The sequence below is a fragment of the Physeter macrocephalus genome, chromosome 7 (assembly GCF_002837175.3).
Source record: "Physeter macrocephalus isolate SW-GA chromosome 7, ASM283717v5, whole genome shotgun sequence".
In the NCBI taxonomy this organism is placed as follows: Eukaryota; Metazoa; Chordata; class Mammalia; order Artiodactyla; family Physeteridae; genus Physeter; species Physeter macrocephalus.
This window is the reverse complement of record NC_041220.1, coordinates 58,207,173-58,233,134: the sequence shown is the minus strand read 5'-3', so window position 1 is coordinate 58,233,134 and position 25,962 is coordinate 58,207,173. Positions and strand designations below refer to the sequence as shown.

The following is a 25,962-nucleotide window of genomic DNA, read 5'->3' as shown; positions in this document are numbered from 1 at the left end:
GGCCACGGCAGTGAGAGGCCCGCGTACCAGAAAAAAAAAAAAAAAAAAAAAAGAATAAATGGGAAAATTAAGGTGACATTTTTTTCAGCTTTATTTAAGTATAACTGACAAAGAAAATTGTAAGATATACAATGTACAATGTGGTGTTTTGATATATGTATAAATTATGAAAGAAATACCCCCATATTCATCATCTCACATATTTACTTTTTTTGGTGAGAATATCTCTCTGTTAGAAAATTTCAGTTATATACTACAGTGATATAAACTATAGTCATAATGTTATACATTGGCTCCTCAGACCTTATTAATGTCATAATTGAAAGTTTGTACCCTTTTACCAATCTCTCCCTATTTGCCTACCGCAAGTCCCTGACAACCGCTATCTACTCTCTGCTTCTAATAGTTAGACATTTTTTAGTTTCCACATATAAGTGATAACATGCATCTGAAGAAAATTATTATTAGCTTAAATACTGTTTTAAATGTAAGATACTTTATGGAAACCTCATGCTAACCACAAAGCAAAAGCCTATAGTAAATATACAAAAGGTAAAGAGAAAGGAATCAAGGCATACCTCTATAGAAAATCATCAAATAACAACAGAAAATTTCAGAGCTTGTGATTGGTGTGTTCATATTTTCTATTTCTTCCTGGTTCAGTCTTGAAAGGTTGTACAAAAGCCCAAGGATGAGATGGCTTCATAGGTGAATTCTGCCAGACATTTAGAGCAGAGCTAACACCTATCCTGCTCAAAATCTTCCAAAATATAGCAGAGGGAGAAAAACTCCCAAACTCATTCTACGCGGCCACCACCACCCTGATACCAAAACCAGACAAAGGTGTCACAAAGAAAGAAAACTACAAACCAATATCACTGATGAATATAGATGCAAAAATCCTCAACAAAATACTAGCAAACAGAATCCAACAGCACATTAAAAGGATCATACACCTTGATCAAGTGGGGTTTATCCCAGAAATGCAAGAATTCTTTAATATACACAAATCAATCAATGTGATACACCATATTAACAAACTGAAGGATAAAAACCATATGATAAGCTCAATAGACACAGAAAAAGCATTTGACAAAATTCAACACTGATTTATCATAAAAACTCTCCAGAAAGTGGGCATAGAGGGAACCTACCTCAAAATAATAAAGGCCATATATGACAAATCCACACTCAGCATCATTCTCAATGGTGAAAAACTGAAACCATTTCCACTAAGATCAGGAACAAGACAAGGTTGCCCACTCTCACCACTATTATTCAACATAGTTTTGGAACTTTTAGCCACAGCAATCAGAGAAGAAAAAGAAATAAAAGGAATCCAAATTGGAAAAGAAGTAAAACTGTCACTGTTTGCAGATGACATGATACTATACATAGATGGTATAGTACCATAGATGCTGGTACCTAAAGATGGTACCAGCAAACTCTTAGAGCTAATCAATGAATTTGGTAAAGTAGAAAGACACAAAATTAATGAACAGAAATATCATGCATTCTTATACACTAACGACAAAAAATCTGAAAGAGAAATTAAGGAAACACTCCACTTTACCACTGCAACAAAAAGAATAAAATACCTAGGAATATACCTTCCTAAGGAGGCAAGAGACCTGTATGCAGAAAACTATAAGAAATTTTTTTCCTACACATTAAGAAGAAAGAGATATCAAATAAACAATCTAACTTAAACCTTAAGGAACTAAAAAACAAAAAAAGCCAAAAGTTAGCATAATGAAGAAAATAAGAATGATTAGAATGGAAATAAATGAAATAGAGACTAAAAAGACATCAGAAAAGATCAATGAAACTAAGGGCTGTTTCTCTGAAAAAAAAATAAAATTGACAAAATTTTAGCTAATCTTGCCAAGAAAAAAAGAGAGGACTCAAATAATAAAATTTTAAGTGTAAGAGAAATTATTACAACAGGTGCTACACACACACAAAGGATTATAAGAGACTTCTATAAATAATTATATAACAAAATAAATTGGACAAACTAGAAGAAGTGGATACATTTTTAGAACATATAACCTACTGAATCATGAAAGAATGAAAAAAATGAACAGACAAATTACTAGTAAGGAATTTGAACCAGTATCAGGACCAGATGTCTTCATGAGTGAATTCTACCAAACATTTAAAAAAGAATTTATACCAATTCCTCTCAAACTTTTCCAAAAATTGATAAGAAAAGAACATTTTCAAACTCATTTTACAAGGCCAGCATTAGCCTGATACCGAAGCCATACAAGAACACTACAAGAAAAGAAAAGGTCAATAATCCCAATGAATTTAGGTGCAGAAATTCTCAGCAAAGTATTAGCAAACAAAATTAAACTATGCTTTAAAAGGAACATACACCTTGTTCAAATGGGATTTATTTCAGAGATACAAAGTTCAACATCTGCAATTCAATCAATGTGATACACCAACTTACAAAATTGAAGGATGAAAATCATATGATCATCTCAATAGATGCAGAAAAGTCATTTGATAGAATTCAACATCCACTTATGATGGAAACTCACAACAAAGTAAGTGTAAGGGGGATGTACCTCAACATAATAAAGACCATCTATGGCAAGCCCATAGCTAATATCACACTAACAGTGAAATTCTGAAAGCTTTTACTCTAAGATCAGGAACAGGACAAGGATGACTACACTTGTCACTTTTTTCAACAGAGTATGGGGTGTCCTACTGAGAACAATCAGAGAAGAAAAAGAAATATAAAGCATCTAAATGGAAAGGAAGTAAATTGTCTTTATTTTCAGATAACATGATATGTACAGAGAACTCTAAAGATTCCATCAAAATCTCTTACAACTAATAAACAATTTCAGTAAGTTTGCAGGATACCAACTCAACATTTTTTTTTAAAGTTGCATTTCTATACACCAATAATGAGCTATCAGAAGGAGAAATTAAGAAAAGAATCCTATTTACAATAGCATCAAAAGGAATAAAATACTAAGGAATAAATTTAAGCAGGGAGATCGAAGACCAGTATATAAAAACCTGTACAATACATTGATTGAATAAGTTGAAGAAGACATAAATGAAAAGATGTCTCATGTTCATGGACTGGGGGCTTTAAAAATTATACTGAGTGCACTTCTCTGTGTGTCACAAAATTATTTGTCATGCTCATTGCATTTATTCTTATAGTGACCTTTTTCCTGTGCAAAGTTTTGTGATTCTTAAAAGCACGATGTTGATATTATTCATTATTGGGTTTTTTCTGCACCTACAAAAACTTCAGAGTAAAGGCCTCCAATATTTATTGGTTGAATTTAATTGACTTGAAATGGGACTGTATTAAATTGTGTTTAACTACATGATAAACTAAAAATTATCTTTTCAGAAAGTATTTGATACTTTAACATCCAGGATATTTTATAAGTAACACTGATATGAAATTAGTAAATATCATAACTAATACAGGAATGGACTTGTCACTTCTAATAATGAACATGGAAAATGTTAACCTTTTATCTTGATAAATATGTTGAGTTATGATACAAAACTGTAAAATAATTTTGTAAAATAAAAGAGACCTTTACTTTTTTTTATTTGTCTCATTTTTTAGGCCATAAAAGAGTAAATTTAGGATAAGACATTTTACAGCAATGTGAATACATTTCATTTTTAATAATAATTAGGAAAATTTGCATTTCCATCTTTAAGTAAACATTTTTCTTAAGTGCCATTAATCTATGTGACTGAAAAGATATGTTTTTTATCATTTAAAAAGGGCTAGATTGTCAATCACTATTTAATCAGTGAATGCAAAAGGATTTGTTTAATAAAGAAGCTAAATTGTTAAATATTGATATTTTACCTCCACTTAACTTTTTCCCCAAAACACGATATATTTCATTCTTTTAATATTGCTGGCAAGAATGGATTAGAATCTTGCAAATTTGAATAGGTAAGAAGTTTGAACTGAATAGATAATTCATTCCTATTATAACTTAACCTTCAGCAAACCTGAAACTACTTTGTTCTAAACAAATTCAATACAATTCAATACAAATTCAATACAATTCAATTCAATACAAATGTATAGGTGTAGTTATAAAATTTATGAGTTACATTTATTCATTTGTATTGAATTGTATTGAATGAGTTCTCAATGGGTGGAGCTCAAAATGAAGAGAAAGGACTAAGAATTGAAATAGTATCCGGAGATGAAGAACTATGACAGGAAAAAACTCTTAATGATAAAAAGGAAGAAATCAATACAACTTTTGAGAGCAAGCAAGTCTTGTAAATTAACTGAATGAACTCTGCATTAAGGTATCACATAAAGGTGACCATGCACAAGTCTATCATAAAATTAAATACATTTTGGACAAAAACCACAACTGATGTAATACCTGCTTTTTATAAGTATATGGTCAAACACGAGTCTGGGTTTACTGCAGGAAGTGAAAACTGTGTTAGGTATTTTAAGCAGAAAAATAAGTAACATATGTAATTGTGAGGAGTGGGGTATGGGCTCCTGTCTGGGCTGCCAGTATTATCTCCCTGAATATCACAAAACTGACCTGCCAAGGGAACTGCTATTTGTGCTGTGATACAGAGGGTAGGAAACTGCCTGTTGAGCTTTTGAGTTCAAGAGAACATGGTCATTACTGATGGGACATCCATGGCCACTAGTACCTCTTGACCCCTTTGAAACTGGAGACTAGACCCTAGAAAAGTACTGCAGAAAATCATCAAACAACCATGACCAAGCTGCTGAGCTCAAAACAGTAGCAGAAAGATAGCTTCCACCTCATTTTTGCCTTTCAAAATTTACTCAATTGTTTCTAATTAGCAAAGCAATTAAATTAAATTAAATTAAATTCAAAACCCAAGCTTGCAAGGAAACTTAATAAATATAGTTTTAAATTTTATAGCCCTGATAGTTTAGTAATTTATGAAAAACTATGGGAATAGATGTTAAACATCTACCAACACATCTAATATATTTGCAGCTAGTATCTTTATTAGTTATCTATTGCTGTGTAACAAAGTAACATAAAATGAGATGGCTTAAACAATAAATATTTGTTATTCATAATGGGTCAGGAATCAGGTGATGTTATCTGGATGCCTCTGCCTCAAGGTCTCTAACAAGACTCCAATCATTGTGTCACCTGGGCCTGTAATCTCATCTGAAAGCTTGACTGGGGAAGAATCCACTTCCATGTGGTTGTTGGTAGGATTCAGTTACTCACTGGAGTTGGCCTGGGTCTCCCTCCCTCAGCTCTTAGCCACAAGTATCTGGACAACATGTGGGCTGACTTCTCTGAGAGTGAGCAAGGGAGGGAGAGAACACAATTAAGACATAAATTATAGCCTTTTTATAACCTAATCCCAGAAGTGAAATTCCATCACTTTTGCTATACTTCATTATTAAAAGTTAGTCACTAGTTCCAGCTTACAGTAAAGAGGAAAGGATCACACAGGTAGGAATAACTGGGAGCTACCTTAAATGCTATCAACAGCATCTTATGTCCTTGATTCATGTGATTGCATTCTTCACCTATTTTTCATGTCATATTTTATTATTTTCATTGGAAACAACAAAAATTAAATTATTATCTTCTCATTTTTAATTTGCTATTTTTATCATGTTAAGCATTATTCAAAAACATTAATGGTATAGTCAGTATGTTTCCAAAAATGATTTTCTCATTCATGACAAAGCTCTTCAATAATGAGTCCTTTAATATTAAAAATACTAGGAGAGGAACAAGATGGCAGAGCAGGATGTGGAGCTCACCTTCCCCCACAAACACACCAAAAATACATCTATATGTGGAATATTTTCACAGAAAACCAACTGGAAACTGGCAGAAGATCTTTATACAACAAAAACTACAAGAAAGATCTCCACATAACCGGGTACAACAACAAAAGGCATCATGATGAGTCCAGCATCCCTGGGAGGGATCTGTGAAGGAGGGAATGTCCACAGGGGCAGGCCCTTGCCCTGGGGAGCCCCCTCACCTGCTGAGAGTTCTGCTTGGGCAGATAGAAGGGCTGGATGGGCCTGGACTCTGCTCACAGGGAGAATGTGTGAGCTGGCTTGCTAGCAATCAGGACAGAGACAGACCAGCACCAACAGCTGCCACCTCACCACACTTCCCAATGCAAAATGCTTGTTTGGGGTTGGGGGGGTGGCTGCTGGTACACACAGCAGCTAGGTGCTGAATCTCAGGAAGATGGGCCCTGGGAAAGAACTCAGTCTAGCTGCATGGAGACACCCCCAAAAGCCTAAGGTGTGGTCTGGACTGAATCTCAGAGCCATTGTCAGCCCACACACCATAGGTTTAGGTCCAGTATCAGAGTCAATTGTCAGCACATGCACAACAGTGCACAGCTCTGTCATTGGAGCTCATTGTTGTGTTCATAGGGCAGGTATGGGAGAGGCCACATTGGATTTTGTTGGCACACATATTGGGTGGCACCACAGAAATGCAGATATTGGGTGGACAGCCCCTAAGGAGAAGTACACAGAGGTTCTCATCTCAGTGGGAGTGCTCCAGTTCTGCCCACCCTACACTGCAACTTGGAGCCTAATCTGGGCAGACAGGTCCTGGGAGAGGTCAGCCACAGAGGCAGGCCCAGTCTCAGGTGGCAACACAACCACTTCAATTTCTGCAGCAAAAAAAAAAACCCCACCCCAGCACCAGCCTGCAACTAAATCTGGGATGAACAAAGAAAAGGACAGGACTTTGGGCTGTTTCTGGGCAGAACTGCAGAAACCTGCATGGGTAATGCATAAGTTTGCTGTGACTGCACAGGCCTTACTTGCTTCAGTGAGCCTCCTTTGGGACAGAGCATGCACTCAAGGGCAATGGAGCCTTATCAAACATGACTCAGAGCTTCTACTGAAAAACCAGAGGGCAGATGCCACCCTTAATAGGGCTGTGAGCGCCATAGAGAAGAGAGGATGCCCTGCCCATCCAACATCCAGTGCAAGCTCTGGACACCACAACACCAATCACACCCCCTATAAAGGGGATAACAGCCAGCACACTCTGAGGAAAAACATGGCTGGTATCTATACAAAAACAGCTCTCTCACCAAAAATACTGGATTCATACAGTGAACATAAGGACACTCCCACATCAAAACACCTCTTCAGGCTTCCCTGGTGGCACAGTGGTTGAGAATCCGCCTGCCGATGCAGGGGACATGGGTTCGTGCCCCGGTTTGGGAAGATCCCACATGCCGTGGAGCGGCTGGGCCCGTGAGCCATGGCCATTGAGCCTGCGCGTCCGGAGCCTGCGCTCCGCAACGGGAGAGGCCACAACAGTGAGAGGCCCGTGTACTGGAAAACAAACAAACAAACAAACAAAAAACACCCCTTCAAAACCACAATTGAAAAATGTTTATCCTAAATTCATAGAGACAGAGAAAATTAAGTAAATGAAATGGCAGAGGAAATACTCCCAATTAAAAGAATAAGAAAATCCACTGAAAGAACAAATAATGAAACAGACTTCCAGTCTACTAGACCCTGAGTTTAAAAGGAGATAATAAAAATGTTAAAAGAATTAAGAAAAATTATCAATAGAAATGTGAATAACTGTAACAAGTAACTAGAAATTATAAAGAGGAAGCATTCAGAATTAAACAGCTCAATTGCCATGATAAAAATCAATCTAGAAGCAATGAATAGTTGAGTAAATAATGAAGAACAAACAAGTGATCTGGAAAATAGATTAATGGAAATCATCCAATCAGAACAGCAGGCAGAAAGACAAATTTTAGAAAATGAAAACAACATACACGATCTATGGGATAATATAAATGGTGTAAACCTATGCAAAATAGGGGTTCCAGAAGGAGAAGAGAGAGAGAAGGGGATTAAAAATATATATGAAGGTTCAGGATCAAGATGGCAGTGAAGTAGGAAGTGGAGCTCACTTTCTCCCCACAGATACAACAAAAATACATCTACATGTGGAATGACTCTCACAGAACATTTATTGAATGCTGGCAGAAGACCTCAGATTTCCAAAAGACCAAGAAAATCTCCACGTAACTGGGTAGGGAAAAAGAGAAAAAAAAGAGAGAGTGAGAGAAGGAAATCAGGATGGGACCTGCATCTCTTGGGAGGGACCTGTGAAGGAGGAAATGTTTCCATACACTTGGAAGTCCCCTCACTGGTGGGGGTGAACTTTGAAGCCTCAGAGAACACAGTGACAGGTGTGCGGAGGGCAAAACAGAGAGAGATCTACACAGAGGATTGGTGCTGACCAGCATTCACCAGCCTGAGACGCTTGCCCGCTCGCCTGCCAGTGCAGGTAGGGGCTGGATGATGAGGCTCAGGCTTCTGAGGTCAGACCCCATGGAGAGGACTGGGCTTGGCTGCGTGAAGACAGCCAGAGGAGGCCAGGATTTGTGCACTACAGCTGAGGAGTCTGGGAAGAAACCTGCACCCGCCAGAGAGACAACGGACCATTGTTGGGGGGTGCGTGAGTAGAGGGGTAGCCCACCATAGGAACTTTTTTGTGAGCTCACAGGTGGCAGGGCACCACCTACACAAGCTCCAGGGACAGGCGCAGACCATGGCTGCTATCTCAAACCCCAGAGGTGGGCACAGACTGCTACTGCTGCTGCCGCTGACACCAAGGTTCTGGTGAGTGAGTGCAGGTCACTGCCCACAACTTCCTGGAAGCCTGCACAGCCTGCCATTGCCAAGGGTCCCTCAAGCCAGGGCCAACTTCTCCAAGAGAGTGCATGACGCACCCCAGGCTGTTACTACTTCATACCAGCCTCTGCAGCCACAGGCACATCACGCACATCCCAATTATGGACATCAGCTACTGCCTTAGCCCCCTCTCATCTGGGTGGGGAACAGACACCTGAAGATGTTTCACAAGGAGAGGCGGGACTAAAACCAAACCTGAGCCCCAGGGTAGGTGTGACTAAGGGAGAGGAATGGAAATCTCTTCTTGCAGTTGCTGAAGCTGGAGATTAAATCCCCGTGATCAGCCTGGTAAACCCTGCATCTGTGGAATATCTGAAGAGACAATAAGCATTCCCATAACTGACACCTGTCTAACCTTAACTGCTGTGGACTTTGGGGGCAAGTACACACGTGAGTTGACTCAGGTCAGAGTGTGAACTGCTCCCACAGGGCACAAGCATGTCCAGAGCCTTACCTAGAGGTATTGGGGGGCCTCCTGGGGAGACCGGGCTTGGTTGAGGCTCACTGTGGGGGCAAGGGCACTGAAGGCTGAGGCCACAGGAAAATATTATTATTACTAATTTATTTTTGTTTTATTTTGTTCTGTGGTTGTTGGTTTTTATTATTTATTTTTTCTTTTCTTTTATTAAAGTTTTCATATATTCTCTATTTTTCATTTTTATTTTACTTTTTCACTGACTAAAGTTTTTCCCTTGTTTTTTCTCTGTTTTGTTTTGTTTTTACCTTTTCTCTTTTTTCTTCTTTTGATAATTTTTGTGCATTTGTTTTATGTTTTCTTTCCATTTTTAATTTTGCTTTCTGCCATCATTTTGTTTTTGTTTTTGTTTTGGGTTCTTTTGTTGGTTTGGTAGTTCTCTTGTTTTTTGTTTTCTTTGTTTTTGTTTCTTTCCTTTTTGCTTTTTTTCCTGTGTGTGTTTGCTTTGGTTTTGGTTTGTTTGGTTTTGCTTTTAACATTTGTCTTAGGTTTTCTTTCTCTGTTTGTTTTCTTTTCCTTTGTTTTTATTGTTGTTGCTGCAGTTTGCTTGCTTGGGTCTTTGCTATTTGTCTTGGATATTGTTTCTTCAGTTCCTTCCCCGCCCCTTTTTTTTCTTTTTCTCCATGCCAGGTGGCTTGTGGGGTCTTGGTTCACCTTCCAGGGGTCAGGCCTGAGCCTCAGGGCTGGGATCACCAAGTGCAGGATGTAGGACCACCAGAGAATCCCCAACTCCAGAGAATATTAATTGGTGAGAGCTCTCCTGGAGGTCCCCATCCTGACACAAAGACTGGGCCCCACTCAACTGCCTGCAGGCTACAATGCTGGATGTCTCACTCCAAACAACTAGCAAGACAGGAACACAACACCACCAATCAACAGACTGGCTGTCTAAAATCATACTAAGCTCACAGACACCCCAAAACACACCACCTGATGCAGCGCTGCCCTTCAGAGGAATAAGACTCAACTCGACCAACTACAGAGCAGGAGCCATTCCATCCCACTAGGAAGCCTACACAAGCCCCTGTACCAAACTTACCCACCAAAGGGTACACACCAGAAGCAAGAGGAACTACAAACCTGCAGCCAGCAGAAAGGAGACCTCAAACACAGTAAGTTTTAAAAAGGAGATGACAGAGAAATATGGTGCAGAGGAAGGAGCAAAGTAAAAACCCACAAGACCAAATAAATGAAGAGGAAATAAGCAACCTACCTGAAAAAGAATTCACAGTAATACATAAGGCAGATGCTAACAGCCGTAAAAAAAGAAATTGGCAGTAACACAACAATACTGGTTCTTTAGAAGATAAATAAAATTGATAAAACTTTAGCCAGATTCATCAAGAAAAAAAGGGAGAGGACTCAAATCAATAAAATTAGAAATGAAAAAAGAGAAGTTACAACTGAAACTGCAGACATACAAAAGATCATAAGAGACTACCACAAGCAACTACATGCCAATAAAATGGACAACCTGGAAGAAATGGACAAATTCTTAGAAATGTACAACCTACCAAGACTGAACTGGGAAGAAATAGAAAATATGAACAGAGCAATCACAAGGAATGAAATTGAAACTGTGATTAAAAATCGTCCAATAAACAAAAGCCCAGGACCAGATGGCTTCACAAGGCAAATTCTATTAAACATTTAGAGAAGAGCTAACATCTATCCTCCCAAAACTCTTGCAAAAAAATGCAGAGGGTGAAACACACCCAAGCTCATTCTATGAGGCCACCATCACCTTGATACCAAAACCAGACAAAGATATCGTAAAAAAGGAAAATTACAGGCCAATATCACTGATGAACACAAACACAAAAATCCTCAACAAAATACTAGCAAACAGAATCCAACAACACATTTAAAGGATCATACACCACAATCAAGTGTGATTTATCTGAGGGATGCAAGGATTCTTCAACATACACAAATCAATCAATGTGATATGCCATGTTAACTAATTGAATAAAAACCATATGATCATCTCGATAGTTGCAGAACAAGCTTTTGACAAAATTCAACTCCCATTCATGATAAAACTCTCCAGAAAGTGGGCGTAGAGGGAACCTACCTCGACGTAATAAAGGCCATGTATGACAAACCCACAGCAAACATTATTCTCAATGGTGAAGAACTGAAAGTAATTCCTCTAAGATCAACAACAAGACAAGTATGTCCACTCTCACCACTATTATTCAACATAGATTTGGAGGTCCTAGCCCCAGCAATCAGAGAAGAAAAATAAATAAAAGGATGCAAATTGGAAAAGTGAAACTGTCACGGTTTGCAGATGACATGATCCTATACACAGAAAATCCTAAAGATTCCATCAGAAAACTCCTAGAGCTCATCAATGAGTTTGGTAAACCTGCAGGATAGAACATTAAGGCAGAGAAATCTCTTGCATTCCTATACATTAACAATGAAAGATCAGGAAGAGAAATTAAGAAAACAATCCCAAAAAGAATAAACCTACCCAAGGGGGAAAAAGACAGCTCTACTCAGAAAATCATACAATACTGATGAAAGAAATCAAAGATGATGCAAAGAGATGGAGAGATGTACCATGTTCTTGGATTGGAAGAATCAATATTGTGAAAATGACTATACTACCCAAAGCAATCTACAGATTCAATGCAATCCCTATAAAATTACCAATTACATTTTTCACAGAATTAGAGCAAAAAATTTTACAATTTGTATGGAAACACAAAAGACCCTGATTAGCCCAAGCAATCTTAGAATGAAAAATGGAACTGGAGGAATCAGGCTCCCTGACTTCAGACTATACTTCAAAGCTACAGTAATCAAGACAGTATGGTACTGGCACAAAAACAAAACTATAAATCAGTGGAACAGGCTTGAAAGCCCACAGATAAACCCATGCACCTATGGTTACCTAATCTATTACAAAGGAGGCAAGAATATACAATGGAGAAAAGACAGTTACTTCAATAAATGGTACTGGGAAAACTGGACAGCTACATGTAAAAGAATGAAATTAGAACACTCCCTAACACCATACACAAAAATAAACTCAAAATGGATTAAAAACCTAAATGTGAGACCAGACACTATAAAACTCTTGGAGGAAAACATAGGAAGAACACACTTTGACATAAATTGCAGCAAGATCTTTTTTGACCCACCTCTTATAGTAGTGAAAATAAAAACAAATATAAACAAATGGAAGCTAATTAAACTTAAAAGCATTTGCACAGCAAAGTAAACCATAACAAGATGAAAAGACAACCCTCAGAATGGGAGAAAATATTGACAATGAAGCAACTGCCAAAGGATTAATCTTAAAAATATACAAACAGCTCATGCAGCTCAATATCAAAAAAACCAGACAAGCCAATCAAAAACTGGGCAGATCTAAATAGACATTTCTCCAAAGAAGACATACCAATGGCCAAATGGCACATGAAAAGATGCTCAACATGACTAATTATTAGAGAAATGCAGATCAAAACTGCAGTGAGGTATCATCTCACACTGGTCAGAATGGGCATCATCTAAAAATCTACAACCAATAAATGGTTGAGATGGTGTGGAGAAAAGGGAACTCTCTTGCACTGTTGGTGGGAATGTAAATTGATACAGCCACTATGGAGAGCAGCATGGAGGTTCCTTTAAAATTAAAAATAGAACTACCATATGACCCAGCAATCCCACTACTGGGCATATACCTTGAGAAAAACATAATTCAAAAATACACATGACCCCAATGTTCATTGCAGCACTATTTACAAACACCAGGATATAGAAGCAACCTGTCCATCAACAAATGAATGGATAAAGAAGAAGTGGTACATTTATACAATGAAATGAAATTGGGTCATTTGCAAAGATGTTGATGAACCTAGAGACTGTCATAGAGTGAAGCCAGAAAGAGAAAAACAAATATTGTATATTAATGCATATATGTGATATCTAGAAATATCATACAGATGAGCCTATTTGCATAACAGAAATAGAGATATTGATACAGAGAAAATCCTTGTGGACACCCAGGAGTGAGGGAGGGGTGGAATGAATTGACAGATTGGGATTGACATTTATAAGCCACTAGCTATGAAATAGATATTCAGTGAGGACCTGCTGTATAGCACGGGGAACTCTACTTGGTGTTCTGTGGTGATCTGGATGGGAGTGAAATTCAAAAGGGAGAGGATATGTATATACATATGGCTGGTTCACTTCGCTGTGCAGCAGGAGCTGCCACAACATTTTAAAGTAATTATACCTCAATAAAAAAAAATATTTAAAAAATGCATATGAAGAAATCATGGCTGAAAACTTCCCAAACCTAAGGAAGGAAACAGATATCCAGACATAGGAAGCACAGAGGGTCCCAAACAAGATGAACAGAAACAGACGCACACCAAGATATATTATAATCAAAATGGGAGAAATTAAAGATAAAGAGAGAATTCTAAAGGCTGTAGGAGAAAAAAAAACATATTCAGTTACAAAGGAACACCCATAAGGCTATCAGCTGATTTCTCTGCAGAAATTTTGCAGTCCAGAGTAAGTGGAAGAATATATGCAAAGTCCTGAAATGGAAAATCCTGCAACCTAGGATGCTTTACTCAGCAAGGTTATCATTTAGAATAGAGGGAGAGGTAAAGAATTTCTCAGACAAGCAAAAAATTAAAGGAATACTAAACCTACCCTAAAAGAAATATTGAAAGGTCTTCTCTAAATGAAAAATAAGAAAGAATCTATAGGGAAGAGAAAAACACAATTGGAAAAGTAAATATATAAAAGGATTGAAGATCATTTAAATAAGACAAGTATATAAATTAAAAAACACTCACAAAAATTTGTAAAAGTGATTATAACTATAATTAACAGTAAAAGGATAAACATGAAGATGTAAAATAGGATATCAAAAACAAAATATGGGGGAGGGGGAAAATGTGGATCTTTTAGAACATGTTTGAACTTATAAGACTAACAGTCTAAAGCAGATAGATACAATTACGGGTCACCATACTTGAAAACCAGGGGAACCACAAATCAAAAATATACAAAAGATTCACAAAAACAAAAAGAATGGAACTCAAGCCTAATACACAAGAAAATCATCAAACTACAAAAATAAAAACTACAAAAATGATGAACAAAGAATAACTATGAAATCAAATGGAAAACAAGTCATGAAATGGCAATAAGTACATACCTATCAATAATTACTTTAAATATCAACGGAATAAGTGCTCCAATCAAAAGGCAGATTGGATGAAAAAACAAGAACTTACAATATCCTGCCTACAAAAGACAACTTCAGGGTGAAAGATACACACAACTTGAAAGTGAGGGGATGTAAAAAGATATTTCATGTATATGGAAACAACAAGAAATCGGGGTAGCAATACTCATATCAGGCAAAATAGACAATAAAGGCCATAAATAAAGATAAAGAAGAACAGTATACGGTGATAAAAGGATCAATATGAGAAAAGAATATTACACTCAACAACATATATGCACCCAACATAGGAGCACTTAAATAGATAAAACAAATACTAATAGATATAAAGGGAGAAAGTGACAGTAATACAATAATAGCCGGGAACTTTAACACTACAGTTACACGAATGGACAGATGATCCAGGCAGAAAATCAATAAGGCAACAGAGGTCTTAAATGACATGAAAAACCAGTTGGACTTAATAGATATCTACAGGACATGCCATCCAAAAACAGCAGAATACACATTTCAAGTGCACATGGAGCGTTCAACAAGATAGATCACAAACTAGGTTTAAAATCTGAAATATACATATAAAAATCTGAATTATACTTGAAACTAACACAATATTTAAGTCAACTACACTTCAATAAAAGAATAATTAATCACTTACTAATAAATAAAATATATGATATAATAGATAAATCCTCAGCAATTGCTCAATAGCATTTGCTAAAGTTGAAGTGTACCTGAACTAATGGTTGTAACGCTGAGCTCAGTGAAGTGATTCTTTAAGTGCTAAAATGATTTTCTTTAGGTGTCTGCTTCACTCATTTATCAGCTACTTCTATCCCTTTGTTTCCTCATTTTTACAATGAGGATAACAATAGTAGCTAATTTAACTGGCTGGAAGGATCACCACCAGCAAACAGACTGACAGATACAGAAAACAAATTAGTGATTTAGGGAAATGGAAGATGGAAGGACAAGATATGGGTAGGAATTATGAACTATTAGGTATAAAATAAATAAGCTATGAGGATGTATTGTACAGCTCAGGGAAAATAGCCAATATTTAATAATAACTAAAAATGGAGCATAACTTTAAAAAATTGTGACTCACTATGTTGTACACCTGAAACATATAATATTGTAAATCAACTAGCTCAATCAAAAAATGATTTTTTAAATGTGGAAAAAAGAAATACATATGCACATCACCATGAAATATTAAATATTTATATTGAGAAGAAAAACATTAACATATCATCCAATATATTTAGCTGAATTTCTCTTAGCCTCCTCTTTCTTTGTGTATGTGTATACATGTATGTGTATTTGGAACAAAGGCATTCTCCTGTAATTATCAGAGCAAAATTATATCATTCAGAATATTTAATATTGACACAGTGTTCTTAATTATAGAGTCAGTGTTCAAATTTTAAACTATCCTTATGAAAATAGTTGATTATGTCTAGGGAAATATCTATACCTATATCTATATCAATATCTATCATCTATCTATCATCATCTATCATCTCTCTATATACATATATGTTAGACATCTGAGTTATGCCAATTAAAACATTTTATAGTAGTTTAGTTTTCTTCCTCACTTAAGTATGCATTAATGATCATTCATTACATTTAGTTGTCCAAACATATTTTAAATTTTATGTAAATTCCTCATAATTTACTTTTCACTTAATATTTTATTTTCAGAAAAGTTCAGTGTTGTCTCCAACTACTGTTTAATTGGTATCAAACTTTTTATTATTTTCCTTTCTAAATTAATTTCTAGGTAAGAATTTTATGCCATATTCCTCCATTGTAGAATTTTATACAACATTTACTAAACTCCATTTGCCAAGCACTAATTTAAGATCTTTAATTATATTAATTTCTTTAATTGTCAGAATAATCTTACAAGATAAATACTATCATATTATCCATTTTTACAAATGGAAAAATGGTGTCACATTTAAAGTAAAAAGTACTAACCACCTCATTCATTCTCAATCTTCCATGATTTTTCAGATTATAATTTGGCTAATTTGCTGAGAATATTCATTAAACTTAGTAAAATTTTCTTTTTTTCCTGAAGAACTACTTACATGGAGTATCCATAGGTGCAATAATCTTGTGGTTGCTAGCATGTTAGTGTTTATTTAAGATATGTGCAAATAATCTTGAGAAAGGTGTTAAGGAAGTCAGAATGTATTTTAAAATTTTGTATTTGAGAATAATAAACCAAGTTCAACTGTCAATAGTTAAATAAGTCTTCTTTCACCTTATGAGGTCACTTGGTATAAAGGAGAATGTCAGTTATGTGATCCTTAATATTGTCACAGTTAATCGTCAAGTGCACTTAATTATTATAATTATTAAAAATACACTTTTAATAAAATTAATTAAAAACATTTTATAACATGTTTTAAAACATTTTGCCTTGCTTCTTTCAGTTGGGATTATCTATGTCTACCATCCCCACTTCCTAATAGTGTGAATTTTTAAGCGTTGATTCAAACAAATATGAGGTGGATGTATTAGTTTGCATTAGTATATAAATTAGTGTATTAGTGTAATGACATTTTAATGCCCTTGGGGGTTCCTCAGGTCTCAGTCTTAGGTCTATTTTCATTTGAAACTATTTCTCTAGCCTCCCATCCTCATATGAAGCTGATAACTTCCACATTTATATAGCCAGTTCAGACTGCTTTTTATGTTCACAATATTAATATTAAACTGCCAGCTAGCTATTTCAAAAACACCTTACACTCAATAGGCCCAAATTGAAGTCAAGATGCAATGTCCTCTGTTTTCATGAATTATATAATTTCTCCTCTAGTTGTGTAAGCCCTAAACCTAGGTATAATATTAGAAATTCTTCTACTTTTAATTTCATGTCCAATTCAGTACCAAACCTTGTCCATATTATCTCGTAAATCTATCTGCTTCTCTTTATTTCTATTGCTACTACGCTAGTGCAAATTATTTTCATGTTTTCCCTGTCCTTTTGTCATAACTCACTATATGCCAGTCACCTAAGCTCTTTACATATATTAACTTATTCTTGTCCAAGGACGTGGACAAGCACTACTGTGACAAGAAGCGCCACCTGGGCAACGACTGCATGTCCATTGTCTACAACGACTCTGGCAAGGTCTTCAAGCTCAGCACCGTCAAAGGTCAGTTCAACTTTGTCCACGTGATCATCACACCCCTAGACTATGAGTGCAACCTGGTGTTGATGCAGTGCAGGAAAGACATGGAGGACCTCGTGGACACCAGCATGGCCAAGATCGTGTCCAAGTGAATCCTGCCCTTTGTGGCCCGTCAGATGGCCCTGCATGCAAATGTGGGCTCGCAGGTGCACCACAGCTGCTCCAACCACACCGACACCTACCCCTCCAAGTGGATTGCCAGGCTTTGCCACATCAAGCGGCTCTGCCACTGGAACCATGAGGAAGCCCACTACTGACTGGAACACCAGCCTGCCCCTGATGCAGACTCACCCTATTGACCACGCCAAGGTCCTGGAGCAGGCCCCAGCTGAGCCCACACCCACCTACGAGACAGGTCAGCGGAAGAGCCTCATCTCCTCCGTGGAAGACTTCACTGAGTTCATGTGAGTCTGTGTGGGGGTTGCTGCCTAGTCCCATCGGGGTTTCTCTGAGATGCTGAGCACGTGTCTGGGCTCCTCCAGCTGTCACCTGAGCAGCCATGCTGCCGGACTCTCCATGCCCCTGTGAGGCACTGGGTGGTATTTATTTGTGCAAATAAAGTGCTGGTGTGGCCCAGGCCTGTGCACTGGGACACAGACACCGGAGTGGACACAGGGAAAAAAAAAAGAAGAAAGATAGTTTCTTACTCTTCCCTTCTTATTCTATGAGACCAGTACTATGATTATTCCCATTTAATTTATGAGGTAATCTGCTTAAATACAACACACAAGTAAGTGAAAGAGCTGGAATTCGAACCAGGTCTATCCAGTTTCTGAGCATGCCTTTACATGCCACATTATAGAACCTGATCTAGAGAAACAAATATTTTATTGTTCTTGAGTCCTAAGAAAAATGGTTTGTGAATATTTTAATTAAAGTTATCATTGTCTTCAATTCAGCCTTATAAAATGGAAAGTAATTATTTTTCATATTGAAATTCCTTAAACTATGAATCTGAGCAAGATGGAGAATATAACATTGAAATATTAACTCACTAAACCTCTTTCTACAAGGAATTAAGATAATGTGGTCCAGATCTTTTCCCTACTAAACCCTAACTTTTGGTTTAATACAGACAAGGAGTTTGGGAACATTCCAAGAATAAAGATTTAACATGCTCTTAGACTATGCCTGTCCTCTATCAGCTCTCTCAAGTAAGCCTTTGGCAAGTGTTTCCTCACAGCCTGTTTACGGTGGAATCCTCTGACAAGTGCATGAACTGCAGCTATTATCACTAATTGATTATAAATGTATCCATGTTATTTAAATTCTAGATGAACAGGAGGCAATCTTGACATTCTGTTTCGAAAACTTTGGAGACTTACTGTATTACCTTCCAAAATCCATCCCACATTGACAAAGATATAGACTCCATGACAGTTTGCAGGTTTTTGTAATGGAATTCTTTATTTTCAAGTGACTTTTTATTTTCCTAGGCTCTGTTGTCATTAAGAAATTGTGGATGAGTTCAAAATCAAAATCATTGTAACTGGGTTAACACCATATCCAGAGTTACAAAGCCTTGAAATCCATCAAATTTCCTGGAGGAAACATCTTATTCTTTCTCCAGAATAAGGGGAACTTGGAAAAAATCAATAATTTATACTCTTTCTCTCCAGATGTCATGTCTTCATTCATTAGTGGATAATATTGAGATAGTTGACCCTAGTGCCTAACATCTTTGAGAGTTCTAGTTGGAAGAACATCTTTTAACAACTGTTTCAAATATTGGCTGTTGCTTTTCCCTCACTTCCAGCAGCCACTGAATCCTGAAGTAGCTCTCAGAAGTTTTCCTTACTGTCAGGTGTGACAGCTCCCAGTAGCTAGTTTCCATTAAATTTATCTTCCTTGTAGTTCATAGTCTCTAGCAGTTTCTAGGCTACTAACGCATTCTCTAGTTTACTCTCCCTACATAGCTCACAGGACATGGTAAAAAAAAACAAAAACAAAAACTGGGTTGGCTTCCCAGTGGCATTCATACAAGAGCCTATGTAAAACTAAAGGGACATCCTGTTTCTATCTCTTTAAGAGTGTTTTATTGTTGATTCCAGGTACACTGACTTACAGTTCAATCTCATCCTCATTGAAGTTACAAAATATATGTAAAGTCACAAATCTAAGGTTATCTTTGACTCTTATTTTTTAGCTTAGGATTTCATGTTTTCATTGCTCAGGGTCTCAACCTGGAGAGAGGTGTTAATCTATGATCTATGGTATTTATGTGTAGAGATAGTTATAGGAAACTTGAATGTTTCCTCACCTCATTTCTATTCTTGTGCCAGACAGCTGTGGTGATTTGATATAAGATTTTTCAATAATGTTTCCAAATTTGGAAAGAAGTAGGCTTGAAGTTTACACTTATCTAATTCCTCTCCTACTTCTTGGCAGAAATGTTAATTTTGTAGAGATTAGTGAAAATGTATACGTAAAAGTAGGTCTGGCTTCTTATATAGAAGTATTAGCTTCAGAGATCCTGATGAGAGGACCCACAAACTACAAAGGTATTCCCCATCCTGGAAATATGACACATCTCTCACTGGGTGGAGTGAATCTTAGAAGAGAATTGTTCAATATCAGAATATGAAGCAGAGCCCCATTCCACCAACAAAAATCAAAGAGCTCCAATTCAACTGTCTCTGTTTTCTCCCAATGAATATAACATAATACTTAACCCTCAAACTATTATAGCCAGAGAAGACTAACAGTTCTCTGATATCTGGAAATGGAGTCATGTAAATTTTAAAATTCTGGCACACTCTATGAGAATAATTAGACAGAGTTTCTCAAGGCAATCATGAGCAATATAACAAGAAATGATCTGGCAAAATACCATACTACCAAATTAGCATTCTACAAACAAATGAAATCTCACAGAGGAGAATAGGTCCACCTGAACATTAAATTCCTGAAATAAAAGAAAATCTTGAGACAGTCACAGAAAGATTAAAGCAAGAAGAGACCATAATAGGAAATACAGATAAAATAATCCAACATAAAATAATTGCTGTCTTTGACATAGGTAACCCACATAAAAAGGAAATTATTAAATGACACAGCACACAAAAATTTCCTTGAAATGAAGAAATGGTCAAATCTTCAAATTAAAAGGACACATACTAAAGCTCTGAAATATCATAAGAATGAAAATGTAATTATTCAAGAATTCAACATGAATCAAGCAAGAAACTTGAAAAATAAAAAATTAAGTTGGCCTCAGACATCTTCACAATAACCATCAATGCCAAAAGAGAATAGAGATGTGTCTGCATAGATCATCTAGATAAAGATCCGTGAAAGCAGGAGCCTAATCTGACTTATTCACTGCTATATCCACAGCACTTGTAGCAGTTCATGGTACATAATATGTGATCAATAAATACTTGTTGAATAAAAGAACATAAATTTCTGAGGAAAAGGGGGTGGTTGAATCTTATTATGGTTAGTCAACTATCAGTCAAATATAAAAGCACATTCTGAAATATGAAATGACTCAGGAAATACAATATATCCCTTAGTAAATATTCTTGAGAAAAATCAGTCAAGTAACAGAATAATCAAAATAAGAATCTTAGTAATAAAGAAGATGTGGTATCATATAATTTTTTATAAAAGCAACACATTCCTTATTCTAAAAGAAGAGCTAGAAGACTCTAGTCTGCTTGCTCTAGAGGGGATGATAGAAAATCATTTACTCATGCTGGGAAATGCAATAAGTTGGAATACAGGGCCAAGTGTGAAGTGTTTATAGAATGAGAGATTAGAAGAGCATTGATGTTTGAGAGGATTGGAAAAGAGGAAAAGGAAGATTTTATGAAGGATGATGGGAAATCCGAAAGTACATCCCAGTAGTATTTTGTTATTGTTGTTCTTCCTTGGATGCAGTATCTTTCTGAAACTTAGCAACATTGTTTTCTAAAAGTAAGTATGTATGTGTCTGTGTAAAGTTAGAATATGAGATTCATGAGGCCAGGGATTTTTATCTTCTAACTGCTATCTTCATAGCACCTTCAGCAGTGGCCTAGAACCTAACTTAGGACAAAGTAGGTGTTCAATAAGTATTTGTTGACTGAATGGTATTTTAGGTACTTCACTCTTAACAGTACAATACTTCTTATTAAGAGGTGAATTCTAAAACTGATAATATTTATCACTAAATCTTTCAAGATTAGTGAAAGATTATTTCTATTTACTACGTTCCTTATAGTTAAGTAACTATTTTTATTATTTCTATTTACTACATTCTTTATATTTAAGTAACTATTTGCCCTATTCTAAGCTTCATTTTCCTGTTATTGTTCCTGTCTGTCACCTCTCAGAATTTATAAAATAAAGCCTTTTGCTGCAAAGGTGCTTATATTTTCTGAACATTTTTTTCAGAATTGTATTTCTTCTTAGATGCCACCTCACAGATAACTCAGTTCAGTCACTTGGTTTTAGGGAAAAGAAGAGACAATTTACCTTTCTAAGTGACTTCCCCAAGGTCCCATAGCTCTTAATTTAAGGTTCTTCCCACTCTGCTATTTTAGTTTTTGGCTTTATTGGCTTTCTGAAATATTAAGGTATTGCAGCATATAGTATTTCAATCATTTCAAAATATTTCAAACAAGATCCTTCTATTTGAGTATTTCCTTTAAATATTAAAGCATAAAGGGATTTCAATTCTATAAACATCAGCTTCTCACTTTCTCATTAGTGTTTGTGTGTGCATGCCATAATTATATATCTTCTGAATAAAAAAAATCCATGGCTCATTTGAAGTCTTTTGAACATTCTGCCAAATTTCAGAATCTATTATTAAGGCCTTGTTTACGCAATCAATTTCCTGGAATCTGCCTCAATTCCGTGTCTACATTTCTTTACCATTCACTTAAGATCCATAGTGAGGAGGGGCAGAGTCAAGATGGTGGAGTATGAGGATGTAGAGTTTGCATCTCCTCACAAGTAGGTCACCAACCAGGTGCTAGTGAGGGACCTCAGACACCTAAGAGGATGGAAGGAATCCCTATGTGACTGGGTAAGCTGTGGGGGGGAAGGAGAGGGAGAGGAAAAGTGGAGGCGGGGTTGGGACTGGTTTCCCTAAGGGGCAGCAGGGGGAGGGGAGGGGTTTCCACACTCAGAGGGGCCCACCCATATTGTGGGGATCAGTGGGGACAGGAAGGGACCTGCAGGGGAACAGGGGATTGGAGGGGAACTCGGCAAGCATCTCCCCCACCCACTCAGGCCCAGCAAACCGGTTGGGGTCATGGGCCTGATCCTCAGCCATCCTGGGCAGCCTCCAGCCATGCAAATCTGGACCTAAGCCACCCCCAGGGCCTCTTCCAGCCATGAGGGTCCCAGGCCTGAAATTCACCACCCACACAAAGGAATTTTCTGGCTTTGTTTTTCTTCGCAGGGTCTCGTGGCTTGCAGGGTCTTCCTTCCCAGACAGGGGGTTGGACCTGAGCTCCTGTGGTAGAGCAACAAGTACAAACCATTAGACTAGCAGAGAACCTAAGATCTCAGGAAATATTAATCAGTGTGAGCTCTCCCAGAGGGCTTCAACGTGGCACCAAAACCCAGCTCCACCCAACTGCCTGCAAACTCCAGTGCTGGATGTCTCAGGCCAAACAACGAGCAACAAAGAACACAGTCCCACACATCAAAAAAAAAAGATTATAAAAAAATATGGTAGAGGCTAAGGAACAAGGTAAAAACCCTACAAGACCAAATAAATGAAGAGGAGATAGGCAACCTACCTGAAAAAGAATTCAGAGAATTGATAGTAAAGATGATCCACAATCTCAGAAATAGAAGGGAGGCACGCACCAAGAAAATACAAGAATATTTAACACAGAACTAGAAGAAGTAAAGAAAAAACAAACAGTGATGAACAACACAATAACTGAAATGAAAAATACACTAGAAGGATCAATTACAGAATAACTGATGCAGAAGAAGGAGTAAGTGAGCTGGAAGATAGAATGGTGGAAATAACAGCGAAGGAGCAGAGTAAAGAAAAAAGAATGAAAAGAAATGAGGACAATCTCAGAAACTTCTGCAACAATATTAAATGTACCAACATTCGAATTATAGGGATCCCAGAAGAAGAGAAAGAGAAAGGGTATGAGAAAGGATTTGAAGAGATTATAGATGAAAACTTCCCTAACATGGGAAAGGAAATAGTAACCCAAGTCCAGGAAATGCAGAGAGTCCCAGGCAAGATAAACCCAAAGAAAAACATGCCAAGACACATATTAATCAAACTTACAAAAATTAAATTCAAAGAAAAAATATTAAAAGAAGAAAGGGAAAAGCAACAAATAACATGCAAGGGTATCCCCATAAGGTTATCAGCTGATTTTTCAGCACAAACTCTCAGGCCAGAGGGAGTGGCAGGATATATTTAAAGTGATGAAGGAGAAAAATCTACAAGGATTACTCTACCAAGCAAGGATCCTATTCAGATTCGATGGAGAAATCAAAAGCTTTACAGACAATCAAAGGCTAAGAGAATTGAGCACCATGAAACCAGCTTTACAACAAATGCTAAAGGAACTTCTCTAGGTGCAAAACATAAGAGAAGAAAAAGACCTACCAAAGCAAACCCTAAACAAATAAAAAAATGGTAGTAGGAACATACATATTGATAATCACCTTAAATGTAAATGGATTAAATGCTCCAACCAAAAGACACAGACTGGCTGAATGGATATATGCTGTCTACAAGAGATCCACTTCAGACTTAGGGGCACATACATCGTGAAAGTGAGGGGATGGAAAAATATATTCCATGCAAATGGAAATAAAAAGAAATCTGGAGTAGAAATACTCATATCAGGCAAAATACACTTAAGTAAAAACTGTTACAAGAGACAAGTAAGGACACTGCATAATGATCAAGGGATCATTCCAAGAAGAAGATATAATAATTGTAAATATTTATGCACTCAACATAGGAAGACCCCGATACATAAGGCAAATGCTAACAGCTGTAAAAGAAGAAATTGACAGTAACACAATAATACTGGGAAACTTTAAAACCCCACTTACACTAATAGACAGATCATCCAGACAGAAAATAAATAAAATAAAATAAATGACACAATACACCAGATAGAATTAATTGATATTCATAGGACATTCACCCGAAAGTGGCAGAATACACTTCTTTCTCAAGTGCACACTAAACATTCCCCAGGATAGATCACATCTTGGGTCACAAGTCAAGCCTCAGTAAATTTGAAAAATTGAAATCATATTAAGCATATTTTCTGACTACAATGCTTTAACATTACAAATCAACTATAGGAAAAAATATATAAAAAACACAAACACATGGGAGCTAAACAATACATTACTAAATAACCAAGAGACAACAGAAGAAATCAAAGAGAAAATCAAAAAATACATAGAAAAAATGACAATGAAAACATGATGACTCAAAACCTATGGGATGCACAAAAGCATTTCTAAGAGGGAAGTTTATAACAATTTATTCTCACCTCAGGAAACAAGAAAAATCTCAAACAATCAAAGCTTACACATAAAGCAACTAGAGAAAGAAGGACAAAGAAAAAACACAAAGTTAGTAGAAGGAAAGAAATCATAAAAATCAGAGCAGAAATAAATGAAACAGACAGATGAATGGATAAAGAAGATGTGACACATATATACAATTGAATATTATTCAGCCATAAAAAAGAAAAGAAACTGAGTTATTTGTAGTAAGGTGGATGGACCTAGAGTCTGTCATACAGAGTGAAGTAAATCAGAAAGAGAAAAACAAATACTGTATGCTAACACATATATATGGAATCTAAAAAAAGAAAAAAAATGGTCATGAAGAACCTAGGGGCAGGAAGGGAATAAAGACACAGACCTAGTAGAGAATGAACTTGAGGACACGGGGAGGGGGAAAGGTAAGCTGGGACAAAGTGAGAGAGTGGTTGGACATATATACACTACCAAATGTAAATCCAATAGCTAGTGGGAAGCAGCCACATAGCATAGGGAGATCAGCTCGGTGCTTTGTGACCACCTAGAGGGGTGGGATAGGGAAGGTGGGAAAAAGGGAGATGCAATAGGGAAGAGATATGGGGATATATGTATAGGTAGAGCTGATTCACTTTGTTATAAAGTACAAACTAACACACCATTGGAAAGCAATTATACTACAATGAAGACGTTTTAAAAAAAGCATAAAGAGTAAGGGCAAAAATTATGGCCATCTCATATTGGACATAATATAAAATATTTATTGAAAAAATTTTAAAAAGTATTTAATAAAAAAAAGCAGAAACAAAGAAAATAGCAAATATTTTAAAGAAACTAAAAGTTGGTTCTTTGA

General features: G+C 36.7%; 1 pseudogene; it reads left to right on the top strand.

Moving 5' to 3' along the window:
• LOC102990156 (tuberin-like) overlaps positions 1–18,044 on the top strand; it is a 24,496-nt pseudogene extending 6,452 nt beyond the window's left edge.
• The last annotated feature ends 7,918 nt before the right edge of the window (positions 18,045–25,962 follow it).